General features: G+C 38.2%; 1 long non-coding RNA gene across 7 annotated transcripts in view; it reads left to right on the top strand.

Moving 5' to 3' along the window:
• Positions 1-24,012, top strand: part of LOC122453009 — a 54,999-nt gene that overhangs the window by 15,795 nt on the left and 15,192 nt on the right. For 2 of the 7 annotated variants that reach the window (XR_006272907.1, XR_006272903.1), the window contains exons 2-9: positions 3,247-3,429; positions 3,986-4,092; positions 14,188-14,533; positions 18,008-18,178; positions 18,279-18,484; positions 18,957-19,019; positions 20,239-20,437; positions 22,744-22,975. This is a non-coding gene — a long non-coding RNA (uncharacterized LOC122453009). Of the gene's footprint in view, positions 1-3,246; positions 3,430-3,985; positions 4,093-5,039; positions 5,204-14,187; positions 14,534-18,007; positions 18,179-18,278; positions 18,485-18,956; positions 19,020-20,238; positions 20,438-22,743; positions 22,976-24,012 lie in introns of those variants that run through there. The other 5 variants (XR_006272909.1, XR_006272904.1, XR_006272905.1 and 2 more) reach the window with 4 other exon arrangements.

The raw sequence follows: 24,012 nt of genomic DNA, 5'->3' as shown, positions 1-24,012 counted from the left end.
TACCTCTCGATTGGTTCTTGAGAAAATGATCCATTTGTTGACATTGCAGTGCACTATATTAGATTGTTATTGTTGTTACTTGCAACCTAAATCATTCCTAAGTGAAAAAGTTGTATAGGATAACTATAGATGTTGGGAGCCAGTTCCTCCAGATCAAAGAGTGATTCTCAGAGCTTTAATGGGGGAGAAGACAGAGATAGCTCAGGAAATGGGGACATATTTAGAGGTGTCTATGAAATCTCCCCTGGAGCCCTGAAATCTTACTACCGTGGCAGAGCACAGTGAGGGGAACCTTCTTGGCACCAGGACACACCTGTCCTAGATGGAATTAGCTCATTAACTCATACATTGGTTTTAATAATTTTTTTTATCAATCCCTTATTATCTGCTAGATATTTTTCTACATGTTGGGAATAGATTAGAGAAGATTGAGGAGATTTTGGTTCTCATTAAATTAACGTTCTAAAGGGGAAATAGATAATAAACCAGAAAAGTAAATGAACAGAATCATTCCAAGTAGTGAGAAGTGCTATATGAAATATAAAACAGAGTGTTGTGGTAGAGAGTCTGGGTGGGGGTGAGCATAGAAGACTTAAGAAAGTAACACTGGAAATAAAACTTGAATTGCATAAAGGTGCAGCTATATGAGACCCAGAGACCAAGCTTTTCCAAAGGGAATGGCCAGTGCAGAGGCCCTTGGCAGGGTGAGCATGGTGGGCTGGACACACAGACTGAATTATTAATGGGTGTCCAGTGCATGGTGATTCCGGAGGCCACCCATGCTTATCTCATTGTGACCATTCCCGCCACTCAGCTCGCGGGCATTGTGATGGATCTCGAGGCTGCTGATGGGGTGACTGTTCCCAGCATCTGCTTCAGGCCAGGATGGGATGGCTGGGGGCAGGGAGCCTGGGTAACAGACTGTGATTGGAGTGACTGATCATGCCCTTGCCCTTGATGAGTGGACCATTGTTCTCAGCGCACCACATAGGCTCCCTGGGGGGCTGGCTTCCTCTGAAATGGATTGGCCCTTCCCTGGAGGGGCTGGCAGACCATTCAGCTGGCATGAAGCTGCTTCAAGACCATGCTCCAGTCACTTCCTCGAGTTACATTGGCCACATTTGATGTGTCTTTCTGTGGAAAGACCTGGCTCTGGCTCCCAGCTTGCTACAGCTGGTCATACCCAGCATCATTTTCAAGTGATACTTATCAGTGAAGCAGTCACATGAGATCATAGGGCTTGAAGCAGCCTCCAAGGTTATCCTATCTGGCATTTCTTACATGTCTGGCATGACCCAGAACGAAAGTGCTGGAATGCCACCACCCCTACTTCTAGCAGGTTGCCAGCTAAACCAGATATCCACCTAGTTCCGGTGTAGAATTCAACTCTCCTTAACACTTGAACTTGGGAACAATTAATTATTAGAGCTGTCACATTTTCTCATGGATCCTATATGACTGATCAGATGTTAGGCATGTGTTCACTTTAGGAGGTAAGGTGGACTGCAAGTAGCCAAACTATCATTTAAAAACCCTGGCTCATTATTTTCTAATAATAACATGTGAGATAAAAAATTTTGTATGTATTTGTGTAGGATATGATTATATAAATCAATTAAATATAAATCTATTATATTTAAATTAATGACATCATTCACAATGCTCCTATTCTTATTTTTTTCTGCACTTGATAAAATATTCTCAGAGAAATGTTAGTATGTCTATGACTATATATTTTTTCTTCTCCCTTATATTTCTTCTGATTTTTGCCTTATGTATCTTTGGTTTTTTGCTGTTAAGCTGTCTAATAGTGTAAGATGTCTATATTCTTTGTGAAATTATGCCTTTTATCATTAAAAATATTCATCATTGTTTCATTGAAAATAAATAAATTTTAAAAATAAGTAAAAACCCTGGCTTGCTTCTCCTAGATCTAGGATGAAATGGATCACAAAATATTAAAGTTGGAAGAGATTTCAGTGATCAATATCCCTCCTCTTAAGAGATGAGAAATAAAAAGGAAAAATGACTTAACCAAAGTTAAAATTAATTTTACAATAGAAAGTTTTTGGGTATCCACATGGGTCTTTCACCACTGTTTACATCATTTTGTTGTTTTGCTTTGACTCATGAAACAAGAGGAAAAGAATTCCTGGGCCAACAATGTGAAAAGTGTACGATCACAGTTCTCCTTGCCTCTGTCTGGCCCCACTCTCACTACCCTATAGAGCAGGCATTCTTTTTCTCATTTCACAGATGAGGAAAATGCATCCATTTAGTTAGTAAGTGGCAATACTGAACTCAAGCTTAAGCCTCCTGACTTTTATCTAATATCATTTCCAAATCCATCACTACTTGCATTCTCTGGGGACAGAGGAACATAACAGAAATTAGCCATAACTTAGATGGGGTAGAATACACAGGAGCCCCAAAGCCAATGTTCTAGGTTGCTACGAGCCGTAAGGAAAGGATTCTGGTGTCACCTTCACTGGTGTGTAAATACTTCCCTCTTAAAGTTCCTGTATCTGAAGCAGAGGCTCCTGGCTGTAACATAACCTGGTGCTGTCATTTCAATAACCACCTTCATTTATTTTAAATACCACCTCCTTGACAGAGTGGTGCATAGAAGCCCAGGCTATTAGAACCAACTGGCTGGGTTCAAATCCTGGCCCTACCACTTCCTCTGGGTGACCTGAAGGATATTATTATACTTAACCTTCCAGTATCTCAATTTTCTTATCTACAAAATGGGGTAGCAGTAGTGTCTTCCTGAGAAAGTGGTAATGACTAAATGAAGTCAGGTATTTAGAAGAGTAAATGTTGAGTAAATGTCAGTTGTTGTTACATTTGCTCTCAGGACAACAGAAGGAATTCTGTCACATGTCTGAATTTTCTCCGGCAGTATGAAAAGATTAATTTCTCTCTCTTTTTAAAAAAATTTATTTAGCTATTTGGCTGCTCCAAATTTTAATTGTGGTGTGAAGGATCTTTAGTTGTGGTACATGGAATCTTAGTTCCCTGACCAGGGATCAAACCCAGACCCCCTGCATTGGGAGTGTGGAATCTTAGCCTCTGGACTGCCAGGGAAGTCTTGAAAAGAATACTTTCATAGCTCATGATAACAGACAGGCATTCTAGGGTGAGAAGCATCTAAAAACATATCCCCATACAGTTTAATGCTTAACTCCAGAGTAAGATGTATTCCTGGCACTCTACTGCAAGAGTTATCTTCTTTTTGAACAGCAGAAAGCTCTGGCTTATGCACTCAAAAAGCTAGAGCTGACCCAGAAGTTACACTTAGAAATGAAAAGGAGGAAGAACCTCTTATGTAACTTGAAGAGTATAAAGGATCCAATGATAAAAACCACTGCCGTGAACTTTTCTGAAGCATAATAAATCTCTGCATAAGACTCTCCAGCCATTGCCAAGGTATGATTTGTCTTTTCGTTTTTGTCTTAAAATAGACTAGAAAAAATGTTAATAAACCCCCTCCCATTAGACTGTGTATTAGATTGTGAAAGGTATGAAATGCTATTATTTCAAGTTCTTTCCATCTTCTAAAACAACCTTCTCTGTGTGTTTGATGGCTCCTTAGCAGTATTCTGACTTTAATTTTTTTTTTTTCTGGCTTTAATTTGATGGTGACTCCTGACTTTGTCTAGATGCTCACATGCAGCTGAGTCTTCCCTCTCCTCTTTCTGTTTTTCTTTCTCTTTTTGCTGATACTTTCTGCATGTTTAGATCATCTTTCTACCGACCTTTCAGTGGCTCAGTGTTTTGTTTCAACGCATGAGCGAAGTTGGAAAGCAGAGCCAAGTGACAGGCTATGAAGCAACAGCTCAGCCTCACAGAACAAGTATGCTTTGCGCTATTTCTAGTCAGAGCAAATGTGGCCTTGGTGGACTGGAGGGAACAGTATCTCTCAGGTAAAAATAAGTTGCTAAGATTCACACCAAAATGATGCAAATCCTTCATTTGCAAACAGATCCTCATTTGGGAGCCAAGTGGGAAGAGGACTGAACTGGAAATCAGATTCAGGGTCCTGCCTAGCTTTCTTCCAGATGATCCCACCAATCAGCCATCTGGTCTCAGGTAAGTATCTGTGACTTACAAAATATTTTTTTAATCAACAACAACAATTATGGAGAATACAATAACAAAACTGTGTGTGTTGTCGAGTTCTAAGCAGCCCCAACATTGGGATGAGTTCATGTCAGACCTAGTTCTTTGTGGATTCCTCCTTTATCCCAGATTCCCTTCCTCCCACCCCAGAGATTAACACTGTCCTGAATTTACATCTTTCGTACTACTTCTGTATACACATGTATCTTTCAACAGTGGGTACTCTGTTTTGCATGTTTTAAAACTTTAAACTTGATCTACATATTCTGCAACTTGCTTTTTTAATGAATTTAGCATTAGCTTTCAACAACAAATCTCTGGTTCATTCATTTTAACTAGTATATATTCTAATGATTTGTGAACAGACATCAGTCCACCTGTTTATCTATCTATCTCCATTCTCCTGTTGATAAGTAATTAGATTGTTTCTAATTTTGCACTATGGTAAGCAATGTTCTTGACCAGTGTTCTTGTTCATTTTCTGTTCTAACATACAAAAGCTTCTCAAAAATGTTTTGTCTATACCCACAGTAAAGCATACACTTTACATGGAAACCCAGAACATACAAGTGTACATTTCTGTGTATCTGTGTATACACTGTATGTGGGGGAAAAGTTCCTCAAAATAACACTCTTGTTGTCTGTTCAGCTATGATACAGTTTGATTTAGTCTATTTCACATACAAAAAAAAAAATAGGCTGTTTGCAATTTACTAAAGTAATTCCATGACCCAGTAGTGCATCTCCATACTGTCTGGGGCACATACTTTGCCATGAAATTGCTGGGTCATAGGTTATACTCATTTTCAAATTGAGGAGTTTATACCTTTGTGAGTTCATTCGATGCATTTAAATGAATATTTGCATATAGCCAGCATTCTAGGGGTTTCTAAGAGGCAGCTTTTTGAGTTATTTAGTGGCTGGAAATGAAAGTTCTGTTTTCACTTTCTAGGTTTCAATTTTTTCATCTGTTACCAGAAGTCGAAATAAAACAAAATACTAGATTCTTCAGTGTTTTGCAGACTACTTTCCCTTCAGTCCCAAAGTCCTGAGGAGGACTTCAGGTTCTGTTCTAATGTGTGTAAGTTGTGGGGAGAGTGGGATTTAGGGGAGCAAAAGGAGGAGAATGAGGAGGTGGAATTTGGGGCCTTTTACCACAGTCCCAACCCAAGGAGCCCATTTCAATATTTATCCATTGTATTTCCATTGTGTGCAGCTCAAAAATATTCTGAAACTATTGGTTTAGATGTTCTCAAGTCTCTTTCCAGATCTAAACTTGAATGAAAAGAACGTTTGCATCTCTGGACCCTTTAAAATTGCAGCCAGTATTAGACCACATGATGACTTAGGGTATAGGGCATTGGCAAAAAGTGTTGGTTAACCCAAGTTCCTTATGGATTTCTAACACTGTGGAATCTGACTTGGAAAGGATGCTTTCAGAGTCCTGTAGGGCAATAAGTTCGGGGCACTCGTGGCTGGGACTGCCCCTGTGGGACAGCCAAGTGTACTCTGTCCTATGGGCTACGTCCAAAAGAGGCTGCTTTAACGGATTTTTTTTTATTTGCAGTATTGTTTATTTACAATGTTGTATTAATTTCAGGTATACAGCAAAGTGATTCAGTTTTATATATAATATATATATATTATTGTTCAGTCTCCAAGTTGTGTCCAACTCTTTGCGACTCCATGGACTGCAACTCACCAGGGTTCCCTGTCCTTCACTCTCTCCCACAGTTTGCTCAAACTCGTATCCATTGAGTCAGTAATGCTATCTAACCATCTCATCCTTTTCTGCCTGCTTCTCCTTTTGCCTTTAATCTTTCCCAGCATCAGGGTCTTTTCCCATGTGTTGACTCTTCACATCAGGTGGCCAAAGAATTAGCATCAGTCCTTCCAATGAATATTCAGAATTGATTTCCTTTAGAATTGACTAATTTGATCTCCTTGCTGTCCAAGAGACTTTCAAGAGTCTTCTCCAGCTCCACACTTGAAAAGCATTGTATATTATATATATTCTTTTTCAGATTCTTTTCCATCATAGGTTATCACAAGATATCGAATGTAGCTTCCCGTGCTATATAGTCAGACTTTGTTATGTATCTGTTTTATATATAACTGTGTGCACCTCTTATTCCCAAACTCCTATTTACCCTTCCTGCTCCTATCCCGCCCTCTCTTTGGTAATCATAAATTTGTTTCCTGTGTCTCAGTCTGTTTCTGGTTTGTAAATAAGTTTATTTGTATGATTTTTTTTAGATTCCACATATAAGTGATATCATATGATGTTTATCTTTCTCCATAAAAAACTGCTTTGTTTTCACCGTATTTGTTTATTCTGTGAATGAAGGCCTAATATCAATTTCTCTGAGCTCCATTTCGGCCCCGCTAACTGTTCCACAGGCTCACAGTGAAGCCCATTTACTCAGCAGGGTGCACATACATTTAAACCATTACATTCACAGAGATGAAATTTTATCATCATTTTAATGAAAACACTCAGCTCCTCGTGGGTTTGTTTTTGCCTTTCCAAATAGGGTAAGAGCATAAAGAGCTGGAGGTAACGTGGTAGTAAAGTGACTTCAGGATGGCATCTGTTCATTCATGGAGAATCACGGTTGCCTTTCCTAATCCCCTGGCTTTCTCTCTCACTGTCTCTGTCTCCCAGAACCCGGGTGACTGCCTCCTGCCAGATCCTCGTCCCGCCATTTAATTTGTCCCACTTGCATTTCATCTTCCTTAATCACTGTTTTCATCACATCACTCCCTTGCTCAGAAACCCCCGAGGGATCTTTATTTCCCACCACATCAAATCTAAACGCGGCGGCCTGCTTTCAAGGCTTCTCCTAATCTCTTCTTTTCTTGCGTCTCCAGCTTTATTTCCTTTGCCAGATGTGGTTCTGGTTCCTGTGGTTTAGAGATAATGGAATTTTTGTACACACTCACACACAAAACTGGAAATCTGTATCATTTTTCTTAAGCACAGTTCAGCCTAGTTCCCTTACACAAAGCACCATCAGCCGTGAGGGCTCACCGCCCTCCCAACCCTCCTCGCCCCAGGCCATGTGAGCGAGGCGGAGGGGTCCTCTGGGGGAAGTGTGTGGAGGAAAACAGTTTATACCCCACTCTCTCTCCATACCCTGGGAGAGGCTTAGGCATTGAGAAAGCCGACTGTTCACTGGAGTAGTTTGTGAAAAGCGCTGCCATGTTGACAAGACAGGCAGAATGCAAGCAGCTAAGAAGGCGATCTTGAAAGATATGTGATTTTAAATCAGAAAGAGCTGGTTCGGGAACATGGAAAGAGGTACACCTATATAAGGTAAAACTCAGCAGATCATGAAACCCCCAAAAAAGATGGTGGTGAAGCTGGTAAAGGAGATTCGAGAGTAGGTTTACCTATTGGAGTAGGTTTATCACATCTGTGAATATCATTTATTTTCTTTCAACTTTGTATTTATTATGGGGTGTGTGTGTATTGTTTTCTTTGTTTTTCTGTAACTATTTCAGGAAGTCCTGGCTCTTCCACTTAATAACAGTATGATTTGGGGCAATTTTCTTTAACCATAAAGTGGAGAGTGGAGGTAATAAGGCTACCTAGTACCTGGGGTTGTGAGGACTAAATAATATATTTAAAAAGCATAGAACATGAGGTCCAAGACCAAAATAGCAGCCATTCTTCCTATCACCATTATTATTATAAGTACACACAAGCTGCTCTTCATTTGAGCAGCTGCTAAAATTCCACCTTCTCTCAAAATACCTTCAGGTCAGTTTAGTTTAGCAAACATTAGCTGAATTCTCAGTGTATGTCAGGCCCTGATGCAACACTGATGAAACCACAGGCAAGGAACTGACCTTGTCCTTGAGTGGCCTGTCTTCCAGTAGCAAAGGCAAACCCATGAGCAGATTATTTCAGTTTAAGGTTTGGCTGTCTAGCACAGTCATTACTAGCCACGAGTGACTATTCAGCTCTTAAAATGTAGCTGGTCTGAAATGAGATGTTCTCTACATGTGAAAAACACAGTGGAGTTTGAAGACTTGAAATGACAAAAGAATGTGAAATAGCTAATAGATAATTTTTAGTATGATATTACCTGTTGATAACATTCTGGATTGTGTATGTGTTAGTCACTCAGTCATGTCAGACTCTTTGCAACCCTGTGGACTATAACCTGCCAGCCTCCTCTGTCCATGGAATTTCCCAGGCAAGAATACTGGGGTGTGTTGCCATTTCCTTCTCCAGGGGAATCTTTCCAACCCCAGGGATTGAACCTAGGTCTCCTGCATAGCAGGCAGATTCTATACCATCTAAGCCACCAGGGAAGCCCTAGATATGCTGGGCTAAATAAAATACTTAAAATTCATTTCACTTGTTTCTTTTTAATTTTTAAAAACTGTGCTATTAAATATATGTGACCCCTGTTAGATTTCTCTTGGACAGCACTTGGTCTAAGATGATGCAGTGGAGGTTCAAACGGGATGCATCAAGGAGGCATGCCATGGAGCCTGGGATTGAAGGAAGGCTGCCTGGAGGAGCAGATGCATCCTGAGCCGAGTCAAGGATGGGCAGAGGTTATCCAGGCAATAACAAATCTAAAGGGCATTCCAGATGGAGGTAACAGGAAGGTGTGGAAAGGCTTGTGTTTATGGAGTGCTGGAGGCAGTTGGTTATTCCACAGGATAAAGGATTGTGAGCTGAGAGACTGGAAGAAAAAGCTACCAGGGAAGTGAAGTCTAATTTTCCCATCATTTAAGATCCAGTTGTCATTAAATGCTCTGGTTCTTGTCTTATGCTTGAGGTCTGGTTATGTTTCCACTATTGTTAGAAGTTTTGGACTATCAGCAATGGAGAGTTGGAAGGTCATGTCTCTAACAGGGCTGTCCCAGAGGACAGGACTAATAATGTGAAGGTGCTGCTTGGAAGGCAGGATGCCATTTTTCCCTCGGCAGTAGTCTGAAAGATGGGAAGGCAGCCTAAGATTGCCATCTCGAGTGTAGGACTGATGAATGAGATGAATGAGAATCAGATAGGAAGTTCAGAGCTTTTGATTTGTTCTCATTCATTGGGCTCAAGGAGAGTATACATGGTTGCATTCATGCTCATTTACCTGTCAATGGATTTTAGGAGGATTCCTCCTCCAATAAATTTCCACCAATATGGAATATAATCGTTTATCAGATTACATTAATTTGCATGCATATTATACAACTCTATCACAAATCACCCTTAGGTCTTCTGCCATTAGGAACAAATTATTAACATGGATATTCAGTAGGTTGTGGAAAAGGAGTAGCAAAAGAAGACTTTGGAAGCCTAAGGGGATGGAGAAGCTGGAGAGTTAGACAGCATCTTCCATCTTACAGTTTTCTCTTGTCCCTAGATACTATCTGGGAAATTTCTGTGCATTGGTCCTTGTTCTGTTTTTGGAACCACTAGGATAATGAATCAAATCTCCCATTCTCATGACAGCCACTTGGAAAATTTGAAGAGCATTTTATGTCTTCCCCTTAATTCTTCTTTTCAATGGATTAAAGCTTTTCATCTCCTTTGGCTGCTAATCATAGAACCCTCTGGTTCTCTCCCAGAGGGAGAAAACCAGACTCTCCAGAAAACTGTGTACCTTAAGTGTACCTCTCCTAGCTGAACACAATGTTCCAAGCTTTGCCCAAACATCAAAATGTAAAGTGGACTTATTACCTACCTCCACTTCTTCCAGAGAGTCCTCAGTTGTGGTTGGTTGGCAGTTCCTTGAGACTTCAGATCTAGAATGAACTTGGTTGATAAGAAAAAGCCCTGTTATTCTCACAAGACTCACAGACTTGGAAAACAAGCTTATGGTTGCTAGGAAAAAGGATGTGGGGAAGGGATAGCTGAGGATTTGGGGATGGAAATGTACATACTGCTATGTTTAAAATGGATAAGTGACAAGGACCTACCATACAGCACAGGGAACTCTGCTCGATGTTATGTGGCGGCCTGGATGGGAGGGGAGTTTGGGGGAGAATGGACAACTTATGCATGTATGGCTGAGTCCCTTTGCTGGTCACCTGAAACTATCACAACATGGTTTGTTAATCGGCTATACCCCAACACAAGATGAAAAGTTTTAAAAAAGAAAAAGCTCTGTTTTTTTCTCACTGGGTGTTATTGACTTATCTAACACTTCTGGACCTTTTTTTTTTTTTTTAAAGAAGATGTGGTGACTTCTGTGGTTATAGAAATAAATTTTGGGAAAAGTGGAAAATGTGAACAAGCAAAATGACCATTATTAACAGGTTGATATGTATAAACCTATTGTTTTTATGCATAGGGATGCATATGTATTGTGGATGGCATTTTGCAATAGAGCTGAACTGTCCTCTGTGAACATGTTTCACATAACATTTTTATTAATTGCATATTTAGTCATATCAAAATTTTATAGACTAGTCAACCAGTCCTCTGCTGTTGGACATTTAGGTTATGAATTTTTTTGTCATTATGATTAATGCTTTAATAAACATCCATGAATCTAAATTTAAAAAAATTTTCTATTGAATAGTAGTTGATTTAAAATATTGTTAGTTTAATTTGTACAGCAAAGTGATTCAGTTATATATATATATGTAGATATATATATATTCTTCTTCAGATTCTTTTCAATTATAAGTTATTATAAGATATTGAATATAGTTCCTTATGTGTGTGCTGTATACTTGGTCACATCAAACACTTTGCCACCCCATGGACTCTAGCCAACCAGGCGCCTCTGTCCATGGGATTCTCCAGGTAAGAATACTGGAGTGGGCTGCCATTCCCTTCTCCAGGGGATCTTCCCAACCCAGGGATTGAACCCAGGTCTCCTGCATTGCAGGTGGATTCTTTACCGTCTGAGGCTATACAGTAAATTCTTGTTGCTTATCTATTTTATATAAGGTAGTATAAATCTTTCATCTCAAACTCCTAATCCATCCCTCTTCTGCACTCTTTCTCTTTTGGTAACCCTAAGTTTGTTTTCTGTCTGTGAGTCAAGATTTTTTGTTAAGGTGAATTCCTAGAAGTGAAATTACTGGACTAAAAGACAGAATATTTAAAGTTTAGTTTGTATAAGTCATATTGTCTTCTCGAAATACGGTACTAATGTGGATGTGTTACCAGCAACAGCAAGAATACCGATTTCTCTACACACTTGCACTCATAAAAATTTTTGACAGTTTTTAGAACAAAACCAAGTAATATTTTGTTATTTTAATTTGCATTTTAATAACTAGTGAGAGTGAACATTTTTTTCACTTGTCTATTGCCATCTTCTTTTGGAGAATTAACTTTTCATACCTGTTTCCATTTTTCTATTAGGGCATTTTTATTTTTTCTTAATGGCTTGATGGCTTGGAGTAGTTATTTTAGTGCAAAGAATATTTATCTCCCCCAATTTTCTCAGTTTATTTGCTTTTTGGCTTTTTATTTCATTATAAGTAGATGCATTCTGGATTAAGTCTTCTATCAGATTATTCTTGATTTATAGAAAAATTATGTTTTTCTGTGCATGTGTTATTTAACTGGTGAGCTTACTAAACATTCACATTCATTTTATATTTGAATTTCATATCTATTTTTGTCTTACTGTGCTAGCTAGAAATTGAAGGACAATGGTATATAGTAGTGGTGATTATGGACATCCTTGTTTCTGACTTTAATAGGAATACCTTAATGCTTAATTATTAAGCATGATACTGGCTTTTTGTTTGAGATATATATCAAAACAAATATGTATTTGCTAAGTAAATGTCAATTTATTCAACTATCTCTACAATTTAAAAGAATAATTCCTGAATTTTATCAAATATATTTTAGCATCTGTTTATATGAATGTGGTCTCTCCCTCGTGAGCTCTCTCTCTCTCTCGAAACAATTGCAAATTTAGAGACGAGTTGTGAGTATAATACAAATAACTATTTTTCTGGAACCATTTGAGAGTTTGTGGCTGACATAATATTCACAAACTCCAAGTATCTTTGTGTATATTTCCTACAAACCAGAAATATTCTCTTGCATTATCAAAATACCACCACCAAAACCAAACCCTGAAACATTACTAACATCTAATATGTAGATTCCATTCAAGTTCTGTCATATGTCCCAACCACATCCCGATAATATCCAGTTCAGAATCACATGCTACCCATACAAAAAAAGTATACACATGTTTATAGCCACATTATTCATAACAGTCCAAAAATGGAAACAACCCCAGATGTCTATCAATTGATGAATAAACAAAATGTGTTATCTCCATGTAATGGAATTTTATTCAGCCAAAAGAAAGAATGAAGTGCAATCATATGCTCTACCTCTGAGTGACAATATTATGCTAAATGAAAGAAGCCAGTTGTTATATTAATACAAAAGATCACATGTTATGTGATTCCATTTATATGAAAGGGAAGAACAGACAAATCCATAGACTGAAAGTAGATTAGTGTTCCTAGGGACTGGGGGATATTGGGAGAAGGAATAGGGGTGATTACTACTGGGTACAAGGCTTCTTTTTTGGGGTGATAAAAATGTTTTTAAGTGGTAGTGATAGTTGCACATCTCTGTGAATATAGTAAAAAGAACATCAAAGTGTGTACTTTATAAGGGTGAAATTTTTGTGTTATGAATTTTATCTTCATAAAGCTGTTATTAAAGAAAATATTTGTATTTGCACTTACTTATGTCCCCTTGGTCTCCTCAATATGGAACAGTGGTTCGGTCTTTTCTAGGCTTTATTGACCTTGACAGTTTTGAAAATTATGGGCCAGTTCTTTTGTAGGTTATTCTCAATTTTAGATTGTCTGATATTTCCCCATGATTACATTCAGCTTATGCATCAGAGCTGGAAATCTCACGGAAGGAATACTGTGTTCTTTGCATTGTATCTTATCAGGTGATACATGATTTTGATTTGTCCCATTACCAATGATGTTCAATTTGACCAGGTGATTAAGGTGTTACCTGTTAGGTTTCTCTCCTATAAATGTATTATTCCTTTCCCTTCTGAATAATTTTCTTTTATGGAAAGTTACTTTGGAAGAGTGTAAAAATCCATTCATTGTCAAAGTTGTATTCATTTATTAGTATGAACCCATGTTTTAGCATTTAATTTGCCATGTTATGATTTGTTACTAAAATTACCTTTTTGATGTCAGTTTACCCTAGATTTGACCCATGAATCTTCTCAAATTGGCATCTATATCCTTTTAGCATATCCCCTTCATGCTGTGAGTGATTCCAAATGATTCTCTGGTGTAACAAAATGCTCCAGTTTGTGTTCTGCTTTCTTGAGCCCTAGAATCAGTCATTTTCCCAAGAAAGACTGGTTCCTCTTAGAAGAAAATGCTACTTAGAAACCAAGAGTTGATCTCTAAGGAATTCACTCTGATTTGAAGGGTTTCACTGCTTCACACCCCTCTCAGTGGACTGAGCTAAAGAATATATGTAGATTCCTATATATGTACACTCTCTTACATCTGTGTGGTTCTCTATGTTATTAATATCTGTATCTATCCATCCATCCATATATGGAATGCCATGACTTTATAGTGATACTTTTACTTCAATAGTTTGAGTTTTCTGCCTTTGCACATTTGTATATCCATCCTCTGAGAGTAAGAAATCTGACCTTTATTATCCTTACGAGCGTGACATATGTGATAAAATTCTTGTGTAAAACCAATCTTCTGTTCAGCACCACTGCTGCCTCCCTGTGTTTGCCCTTCTCGCGGCACTCAAGATCTAATCTACACCCATTTATTCCTGGCCCTGGATGCTGGCTTTTGGGCTGAATAGGTCAGAAGGGGAAGAGGGGTAGGATGAGAAGGAGAAGAAAGTCGCTTTTCTTTTTTGGCTTATAAGTTAGTGAATTATATTAATAGATTTTTTACTAACATTGACTCACTCTTGCACTTTTGCAATGTGCCTTGCTTTGATTTTTTTTTCCACTCTTAAGATTTCTTAATAATTTATTTTGCTGACCTGCAAAAGCCATGGCATGCCGAAAATTTTCTTAGGCATTCCTTTAATTTTATTGTTTTTTATTTCTACAGAGGAATACATGGCTTCCTCCTGACTTCTTTGCATTTTCCCAGTGCCTTTGATTTTGGAAATACTATAAGAATGATGGCTGCATGTTTCAGTGTTGAAAATTCATGGTATGTCTCAGAAGCAAGGAATCACAGGATATCTACTTTTCAGTGGTGAGTATGCCTCTCACAAAAGCCACACCATTATTTATAATACTGTAATTTTTTTCATAGAAACCAAACAGGGATTCTCAACATTTCCTGAAATTTCAAAACTCAGAAAAAGATGAAAAAAAAAAAAAAAGAATATTCAACTAAATATTCATTTGTTAGCCCAGCACTGGAAGGAGCCAGCCCTAAATAATAACTGGTGAGTAAATCAACACCGATACCACCACCATTCACCTCCTTCCTATCAGCCTAACCCAAAAGAATTTCTTGGCGCCCACAAGGAGGTTAATTGAAAAGATAAATCTACTTTGGGAAGCATTTGTATTTTAAGGAGAGATGGAATTGGGGAAGTGCCATGCTGACATCTATCATTCTACAAATCATAATTATTGTCAGTGATCTGAAACCTGGCGCATGTTATGATGGTTAAATAATGTCCATGGTTTTGCTCTCCAGGAATGCTTTTGTCACCGATCTGATCATTATCATGCTGCTTGGGTCTTTTAGGCCTAAAATGTGTAAGCTGCTTATATTTATCTGGGTAGTTGGTTAATTTTGGTGGCAGCCGCTTTGCAGGTATGATTTTTCTTCCACTGACAGAAAACAAAGCCTGGATTCCTATCTTTTTTTTTTCTCTAAAGCATAGTTATACTTTTTAATTGGAGTATAATTGTATTATAATGTCATTTCTGCTGTACAACGAAGTGAATCAGCTATATGCATACATGGATCACCTCCCTCTTGGACCTCCCTCCCACCCAGCCCTGATTCCTACACATCTAGTTCGTCACAGAGCACGGAGCTAAGCGCTTTGAAGCACGTGTATCTATTTTATACATGGTTTCATTATTTATACTTTCTTCCTCATCTCCCACGAGCCCAAAAAATAAAGTCTGTGCATGTACGTATATTCCCACAGTACATGTGTTCAGTTCAGTTCAGTTGCCCCCAAAAATAAAGTCTGTCACTGTTTCCACTGTTTCCTCATCTATATGCCATGAAGTGATGGGACCAGATGCCAAGATCTTAGTTTGCTGAATGTTGAGCTTTAAGCCAACTTTTCCCACTCTCCTCTTTCACTTTCATCAAGAGGCGCTTTAGTTCTTCTTCACTTTCTGCCATAAGGGTGGTGTCATCTGCATATCTGAGATTATTGATATTTCTCCTGGCAATCTTGATTCCAGCTTGTGCTTCCTCCAGCCCAGCGTTTCTTATGATGTGCTTTGTGTATAAGTTAAATCAACACCCTCTTCCAACAACACAAAAGAAGACTCTAAGCATGGACACCACCAGATGGTAAATACTGAAATCAGATTGATTCTATTCTTTGCAGCCAAAGATAGAGAAGCTCTATACAGTCAGCAAAAAGCAAGACCAGGAGCTGACTGTGGCTCAGATCATGAATTCCTGTTTGCAAAATTCAGACTTAAATTGAAGAAAGTAGGGAAAACCACTAGACCATTCAGGTATGACCTAAATCAAATCCCTTATGATTATACAGTGGAAGTGAGCAATGGATTCAAGGGATTAGATCTGATAGAGTGCCTGATGAACTATGGACAGAGGTTTGTGACATTGTACAGGAGACAAGGATCAAGACCATCCCCAAGAAAAATGCAACAAAGCAGAATGGCTGACCTAGGAGGCCTTACAAATAGCTGGGAAAATAAGAGAAGTGAAAAGCAAAGGAGAAAAGGAAAGATATACCCATTTTAATGCAGAGTTCCAAAGAATGGCAAGGAGAGATAAGAAAGCCTTCCTTAGTGATCAGTGCAAAGAAATAGAGGAAAACATTAGAATGGGAAAGACTAGAGATCTCTTCAAGAAAATTATAGATACCAAGGGAACATTTCATGCAAAGATGGGTTCAATAAAGGACAGAAATGGTATGGACCTAACAGAAGCGGAGGATATTAACAAGAGGTGGAAAGAAGACACAGAAGAACTATACAAAAAAGATCTTTACGACCCATATAATCACAATGGTGTGATCACTCACCTAGAGCCAGATATCCTGGAATGCGAAGTCAAGTGGGCCTTAGGAAGCATCACTATGAACAAAGCTAGTGGAGATGATAGAATTCCAGTTGAGCTATTTCAAATCCTAAAAGATGATGCTGTGAAAGTGCTGCACTCAATATGCCAGCAAAGTTGGAAAACTCAGCAGTGGCCACAGGACTGGAAGAGGTCAGTTTTCATTTCAATCCCATAAAAAGGCAATGCCAAAGAATGATCAAACTACCGCACAATTGCACTCATCTCACACGCTAGTAAAGTAATGCTCAAAATTCTCCAAGCCAGGCTTGAGCAATATGTGAACCGTGAACTTCCAGACGTTCAAGCTGATTTTAGAAAAAGCAGAGGAACCAGAGATCAAATTGCCAACAGCTGTTGGATTATCGAAAAAGCAAGAGTTCCAGAAAAATCTATTTCTGCTTTATTGACTACGCCAAAGCCTTTGACTGTGTGGATCACAATAAACTGTGGAATATTCTGAAAGAGATGGGACTACCAGACCACTTTAACTGCCTCTTGAGAAATCTGTATGCAGGTCAGGAAGCAACAGTTAGAACTGGACATGGAACAACAGACTGGTTCCAAATAGGAAAAGGAGTATGTCAAGGCTGTATATTGTCACCATGCTTTTTTAACTTATATGCAGAGTACACCATGAGAAATGCTGGGCTGGTTGTAGCACATGCTGGAATCAAGTTTGCCAGGAGCTTGTGGTGAAAACTTTAATTAATTTGGTCATACAACAAATATTTATTGAGAGTCGTCCATGTGCTGGACACTTTCCTAAGTGCTGGAGGAGAATCAGTTGGCAAAGACCAACATGGTCCTTGCTGGTTTAACAAGATTTAGTTTTCTAGAAACAAAAGCTCCGGTTTTTAATATTTGCCTATTTCAGTCTCTCCATGTTCTATATTACCTGGCACAAAAGAACTCAAGCATGGCAACCATTATCATATGTCCTGATCATAATTATCATCAATATTATGTATGACAGTGCTTTAACAACATGCTAAAAAGAAACCATCATCTCTGGGTGGTGGTGAGGGGATGTCCAAGATACATATTTATGAGTGAGTGAGTGCGTATGTGTAAAGGTAAAGAAAAGCAGAAAGGGGTCTATAAGGATACACACTGGATTTGGTATTGTTACCTCAAAAAGATGTGAGTTTGAGAAGAAGTTAACAAAATGGGGCTTTTTCTTTACTAAAAATCTGTACAGTTTGAATTTTGAATCATGAGTATGAATTAATTTTATTCATTAATTTTATTTTCTTAATAAAACAATTAAAAATTAATTAGTTAATTAATTAAAAATTAATTTTATTCACTGTCCAAGTTGCACACACAGAGTTGTCTCATATGATGTCAGTCCAACAGTGACCAAATGCATAGTAGACAAACAGCAGTTACCATAATATATGAATCATTGTAGATAGAATCATTGTTAAATAGTTATTGCTTTCCTGATGAAAGTGACTTCAACTGTTGACAAAAGATGAAATAGAATCAAGATACTTGATAAGTATTCTGGTTGCTGCAAAACAAACCACTCCTGTGGCTTAATGATAGTGTTTATTTTGCTCACAGATTTGCAGTTTGGGAGGGGTGGAGTCAGGGTGTGATAGGGACATTTTGTCTCTTTTCTACTGGACATCAGGTGGGTTGACTGGAAGGCTGAAGGCAGAATCATCTGAAGGGCACTCACGTGTCCGGTAGCTGACGCTGACTGTTGTCTGGGACCAACGTGGGGCTGTGGCTGGAAAACCTCCATGTGGCCCTTCCATACGGCTGCTCATCTTCCCTGCGGTATGGTGGCCAGGTTCCAAAGGTGAGTGTCCCAAGAGAGAGTTGGGTGGAAGCTGTGTCAACTTTCTTAACTTAACCTCCAAAGTCACAGAGGTCACTTTCTTCACATTCTGTTCGTCAAGGGAAGAAAGGAAAAATGAACTCTATCCCTTGATGGGCAAGTAGCAAGTTCTACAAGAGCACATGGGACTGGAAATACTAATGTGGCCATTTTTGGAAAATACAAACCCGGCCCAGTAAGTCCTCTCTTTACTGACATGATCTGTACTACACAGCTCCAGAGCAGAGATGGAAAACAGCCCAGGGCTGCTTGGCTGCCCAGCTGAATGTGAGTATTGCAACTTACCTTTACTCCAAAAACCATATTCATGCATTGTGAGAGCTGTGAATTCTTATGTAAGGAACCAAAAGAATTTCAGTATTGTAGTATTATTCATGCTTAGCACAGCCATGGTTTTGAGATCAGCTTTCCTGAGTACTGTCAAATTTATCATAGCCTAAAAGGCAGATTGACACATTATAGGGACAGTTAAAGTCTATTTTTATTGGTTGGACTCAGGAAACTGGTGTATTATTTTTGCCTCTGAGCTTACTTCTCAAATACAACAAAAGAGCCCAGAAAGGAGATTCATGAAAATGTATGATTTGCAACACAATTTCAAATATTCTCCTTCAATGCATATTGGTGTTCTTATAACCTACCAGCCACACTTAAGGCTATGTTAAGTTTAACATGTGAGAAGTCAAATGCATTTATCATTTTTGATTAAGGCTCATTAAGGATTCACTTGTATCCCTAGAGTCCTTGGTTCCCACTGTGGCATGCACGCAAGAGAACATATTAACACTGGACTAATCACCAGGTATGTATAGATTACCCATAGAGTAACACTTAGAGAATTGTCAGAAAGCATCCAATTAATGGAGCCTACTAGGTTCACATCTCCCTTTATTTTACAGTATGAATTATTAGCCCCAAATTAGCGGTAAATTAGATCTGCAGGGATTCTAATTTTTAGAAACTCTATTACTATTAATTTTTATTTCTTTGAACATAACCAAGTTCTTCTCTCATTTAAGAAGATGTCATCATCATATAACCAAAGTCTTATAAACTAAGCTCTTTTGGTGATTGACATGTGAAAAATAAAAGAAAAACAGACTTTCACACTGCCTTTTAAAGTGTGAAAAAACAGTCTTTATTCACGGTTGGATAAATCAGTCAAAGTGAATTTTAACAAAGTTTTGCCCCCAAATATTTTCTTGTTTAGACTGAAGACAGCCATGAAACATTTCTTTTAAGCTCAGTCAACATTTCATTCTTTAGGAATTTGTTAGAGACTTAAAACTTTTTCCAGTCCTTTTCCCCCCATCACAACAATGCCAAAGTAGCAAACAATGCAAACTTGGTGCTTGTATCTTTCCTGAAACTGACATCATACATGGAATTCAGATATTGTGACCCCCAATGCTTATGTTTATTGATGTGTCCTTGTAAAGAACATTTACTGATATGCCCAGCTCAGACAATTATTAAAACCATCAGTTAAGAGAGTAAACCTGGTTGTTCTTCAGTTCACCTAGGGGAACCTTTATAAAATACTGATTCTTGGACCCACTCCCCTAAAATGCTGGCTCACAGGCCATGAATGAAGCCAAGAAATCCATATCCTTCAAAAGTTCCTCTTAAAATTCTGGGTGTCGGCCCAGGGTGGGAATGACTGAATAGGAATATTTGCTAACTTTTGAAGTAACTTTTGTAAGGTAAGGTGTTCTGCCTTGATAGAGTTTTTATAGCTCAAAACAAAGTGATATTATGCTTGAATTTCTCTCCTTATTACATTTTACAATAGGAATCCAGGCTTACCCTAAACTTTTATATATTTATAGTAGAAGCTACAGCTTTATAAACAAAATGGGGAAAGAAATTCTAGTTCATAAGTCTCATCATTATTTTCCTCTTCAGCTTTGTGTTTGGGCTGAAATGTATTATTTATATATATATATATATATATATATATATATGTTATATATAATGATTACTTTCATTATTTGGTAAACTTTTTCTTCTTGATCCTTCAGGCCCTCTAGCTGGAACTCTTGAAATAAAGGAACAGCTATTAACAATTAATTATGGTTAGAGGATATGAATGGGACTTGCCTCATAAAAGTGGAATTTTTTGTGTGTAGAGCCACATAGGATACAAAAATATCTACAGATAGAGGAAACAGAAGAAACAAAGGTGCAGGTGCTTGAAGCTGTCTGGCACACTTCAGGATGGTGAGTAGCTCAGTGCAGGCCAGATACAAGATAAATGGGAGATATCAGCGGCAGGGGTGGGGGCAAAGAATTCTTTCTTGGTTCTATTTCCCGTTTTCTGGAGTGGTATTTTGAGGAAATACGTTAAGATGGGTTCTGAGTGTGCTTCTGGCCCTGAGGTTGATCAGGGCTCAGCTAATGGGCAAAAAAGGAGGCAACAGAATATCAGGGTATTTTCTAGTCTTAGTCTCCATGATGTAAAATTTGGGCATGTGTTCTTTTTTTGTTTATCCTTTTAAAAAAATTTTCAATTGGAGGATAATTGCTTTACAATATCGTGTTGGTTTCTGCCATATATCTCCCCCCCACCCCGCCCCCTGCTGTATCGCTGTATTCTTGATCTTAGTGTTTTTTTTCCCACAGTTCAATTCAGTTGCTCAGTTGTGTCTGATTCTTTGCGTCCACATGGACTGCAGCACACCAGGCCTCCCTGTCCATCACCAATTCCCGTAGTTAGTAAACTCATGTCCATTGAGTCGGTGATGCCATCCAACCATCTCATCTTCTGTTGTCCTCGTCTCCTCCTGCCTACAATCTTTCCCAGCATCGGGGTCTTTTCAAATAAGTCAGTTCTTTGCATCAGGTGGGCAAAGTATTAGAATTTCAGCTGTAACATCAGTCCTTTCAATGAATATTCAGGACTGATTTCCTTTAGGATGGACTGGTTGGATCTCCTTGCAGTCCAAGGGACTCTCAAGAGTCTTCTCCAACACCACAGTTCAAAAGCATCAATTCTTTGGCATTCAGCTTGCTTTATAGTCTAAATCTCACATCCATACATGACTACTGGAAAACCATAGCCTTGACTAGACAGACCTTTGTTGGCAAAGTAATGTTTCTGCTTTTTAATGTACTGTCTAGGCTGGTCATAACTTTCCTTCCAAGGAGCAAGCTTCTCTTTAATTTCATGGCTGCAGTCACCATCTGCAGTGATTTTGGAACCCCCCGAAATAAAGTCTGTCACTGTTTCCCCGTCTATATGCCATGAACTGATGGGACCAGATGCCATGCTCTTAGTTTTCTTAATGTTGAGCTTTAAGCCAACTTTTCCCTCTCTCCTCTGTCACTTTCATCAAAAGGCTCTTTAGTTCTTCGCTTTCTGCCATAAGGGTAGTGTCATCTGCATATCTGAGGTTATTGATATTTCTCCCGGCAATCTTGATTCCAACTTGTGCTTCCTTCAGCCCAGCATTTCTCATGATGTACTCTGCATATAAGTTAAATAAGCAGGGTGACAATATACAGCCTTGATGTACTCCTTTCCCTATTTGGAACTAGTCTGTTGTTCTATGTCCAGTTCTAACTGTTGCTTCCTGACCTGCATATAGGTTTCTCAAGAGGCAGGTCAGGTGGTCTGGTATTCCCAGCTCTTTAACAACTTTCCAGAGTTTGTGGTGATCCACACAGTCAAAGGCTTTGGCATAGTCAATAAAGCAGAAGTATATGTTTTTCTTCCACCCCTTCTCTTAATTTGGTATATACATTCAATGTCTTTGTCCTGGTTTTAATTCTCCCTGTGGTATCTCAGATTATTGAGTGAGATCCTTGCGGGGTTTATGATGTGCTGATCCTTTGAGAAAGGTGTTTTCCTTTGACTGCTCTTCTAGCTCTGTTGGTGGGCACTGTGGGTGGGCTTGGCTGGAACGTCATAATGAAGCAGTGAGAACTAGATGACTATAACCCAGTGTTCCACTTCTGAATTTCTGAATCAGTGATCAAGTCAAAAGGTAACTAATGAACAGTTAATCTGATGTTTTGCATTTATAGATTTCCATTTAAAAGATGATGGCGCACAGACATTTTGTTTCTCCAGAAGTCAAAGAGCTAACATAGAAATTAGATCTAGTTAAGCACCTGTTTTTTTATATATTTAAATATTGATTAGCCTAATAATTTTTCAATTTACTAGTTTTCAGAAACAAATCCAAATAGTTTATATGCTTCAGGAAATTTTAAAATGCATGTTTACTTCCTCAAAACTGTAATTACTGTGAAAACTCTTTTTGTTGTTCCCACTATTTTGTAGTTATATCTAGCAGTCACATTTGGACAAAATATATAGGCTCCTCATTAATGCTACTTGAAGATTTTATATTTGATTACATGTATTGTCTGTTACTTCCAAGACTTTCTTGGGGCCACATTTTAGCACTCTAAAAATGAGCTGTGTACATTGTAATCTCTGGACATTTCATGGAGCACTTTCCCTCCCACCTCCCCAAACCAAAAACTGTTGTTAAATTTACGCTACTGCTTGGCCATTTTAGAATCAAGAAAGTGTGGGAAATGCATGCATGGAGGATGCAAGACTTTGATTCTGTCAAAAGGAAAGAATGAGAACATGGTAAATAAGGCAGAAGAATTGCTTTGACTGAAGATTTCAAAACTATACCTCCCTCTTCCTCTGTATTTTGAACATGGTTCCGTATACATCTGACAGCTAGAAGTTGGTGATGACTTTTTCTGCAGTGCCTAAAGGAGCAACAAAAGATGGATCAGGTGCCTTACTATCACTTTATTTCCAATATTTTAAAATCGGTTTAGTAACCTAACGATGTCAATTGTTACTGATGTTAGAAGGGGCATTTTTACCTAGAGATTAAGTATAAAACTTTGGAATGGTAAAATCTTTTAAAAAAATTATTTTATATTGGAGCTATAGTTTTTTAACAATGCCTTAGTTTCAGGTGTACAGTCAGTGATACGTGTATCTGTTTTCTAATTCTTTTCCCGTTTAGGTTTTTATCGAATATTGAGCAGAGTTCCCCGTGCTATAGAGTAGATCCTTGTTGGTTTCCTATTTTACATATAGCAGTGTGTATATGCTCTGATACTGTCTCCTCCATGTCCACTGCCACTGTCCAGACTTCCTGCCTCCTTCAAGTATCTCACTATCCTGCAGAGAATGTTCTGCCTCTCCTTCCTCCAATATTCTCCCTTCTGATAAGATCACCAATTTTATTAAAAAAAAAAAAAGAAAAAGATATGATATTAAAATTTTTTAAAATTTTTATTTCAATATTATTGATTTATAATGTTTGTTTCAGGTGTCCAGAAAAGTGATTCAGTTATATATATATGTTTATGTATATATATACTTTTTTAGATTTTTTTCCTTTATAGGTTATTACAAGATATTGGGTATAGTTCTCTGTGCCATGCAGTTTATCTACTTTGTGCATGTTTATTTATATTTTAATCCCAAACTCCCAATTTATCCCTCTGCCCTCCCTTTTCTTTTTGCTAACCATGAGTTTGTTTTCAAAGTCTGTGAGTCTGTTTCTGTTTTATAAATTCATTTGTATCATTTTTTTAGATTCTGTGTGTAAGCAATATCATAGGATATTTGTCTCTTACTTCACTTAGTATGATAATCTGTAGGTCCATCCACATTGCTACAAACTGCATTACTTCATTTTTTTTATGGGCGAGTAATAGTACATTGTATATTATGTACCACATCTTCTCAATCCATTCATCTGTTGATGTCCATTTAGACTGCTTCCATGTCTTGGCTGTTGTGAATAGTGCTGCAG

This window comes from Cervus canadensis, chromosome 14 (assembly GCF_019320065.1).
Source record: "Cervus canadensis isolate Bull #8, Minnesota chromosome 14, ASM1932006v1, whole genome shotgun sequence".
Taxonomy (NCBI): Eukaryota; Metazoa; Chordata; class Mammalia; order Artiodactyla; family Cervidae; genus Cervus; species Cervus canadensis.
Note: the sequence above shows the minus strand (reverse complement) of the source record. Positions and strands in the feature narration are given on the sequence as shown.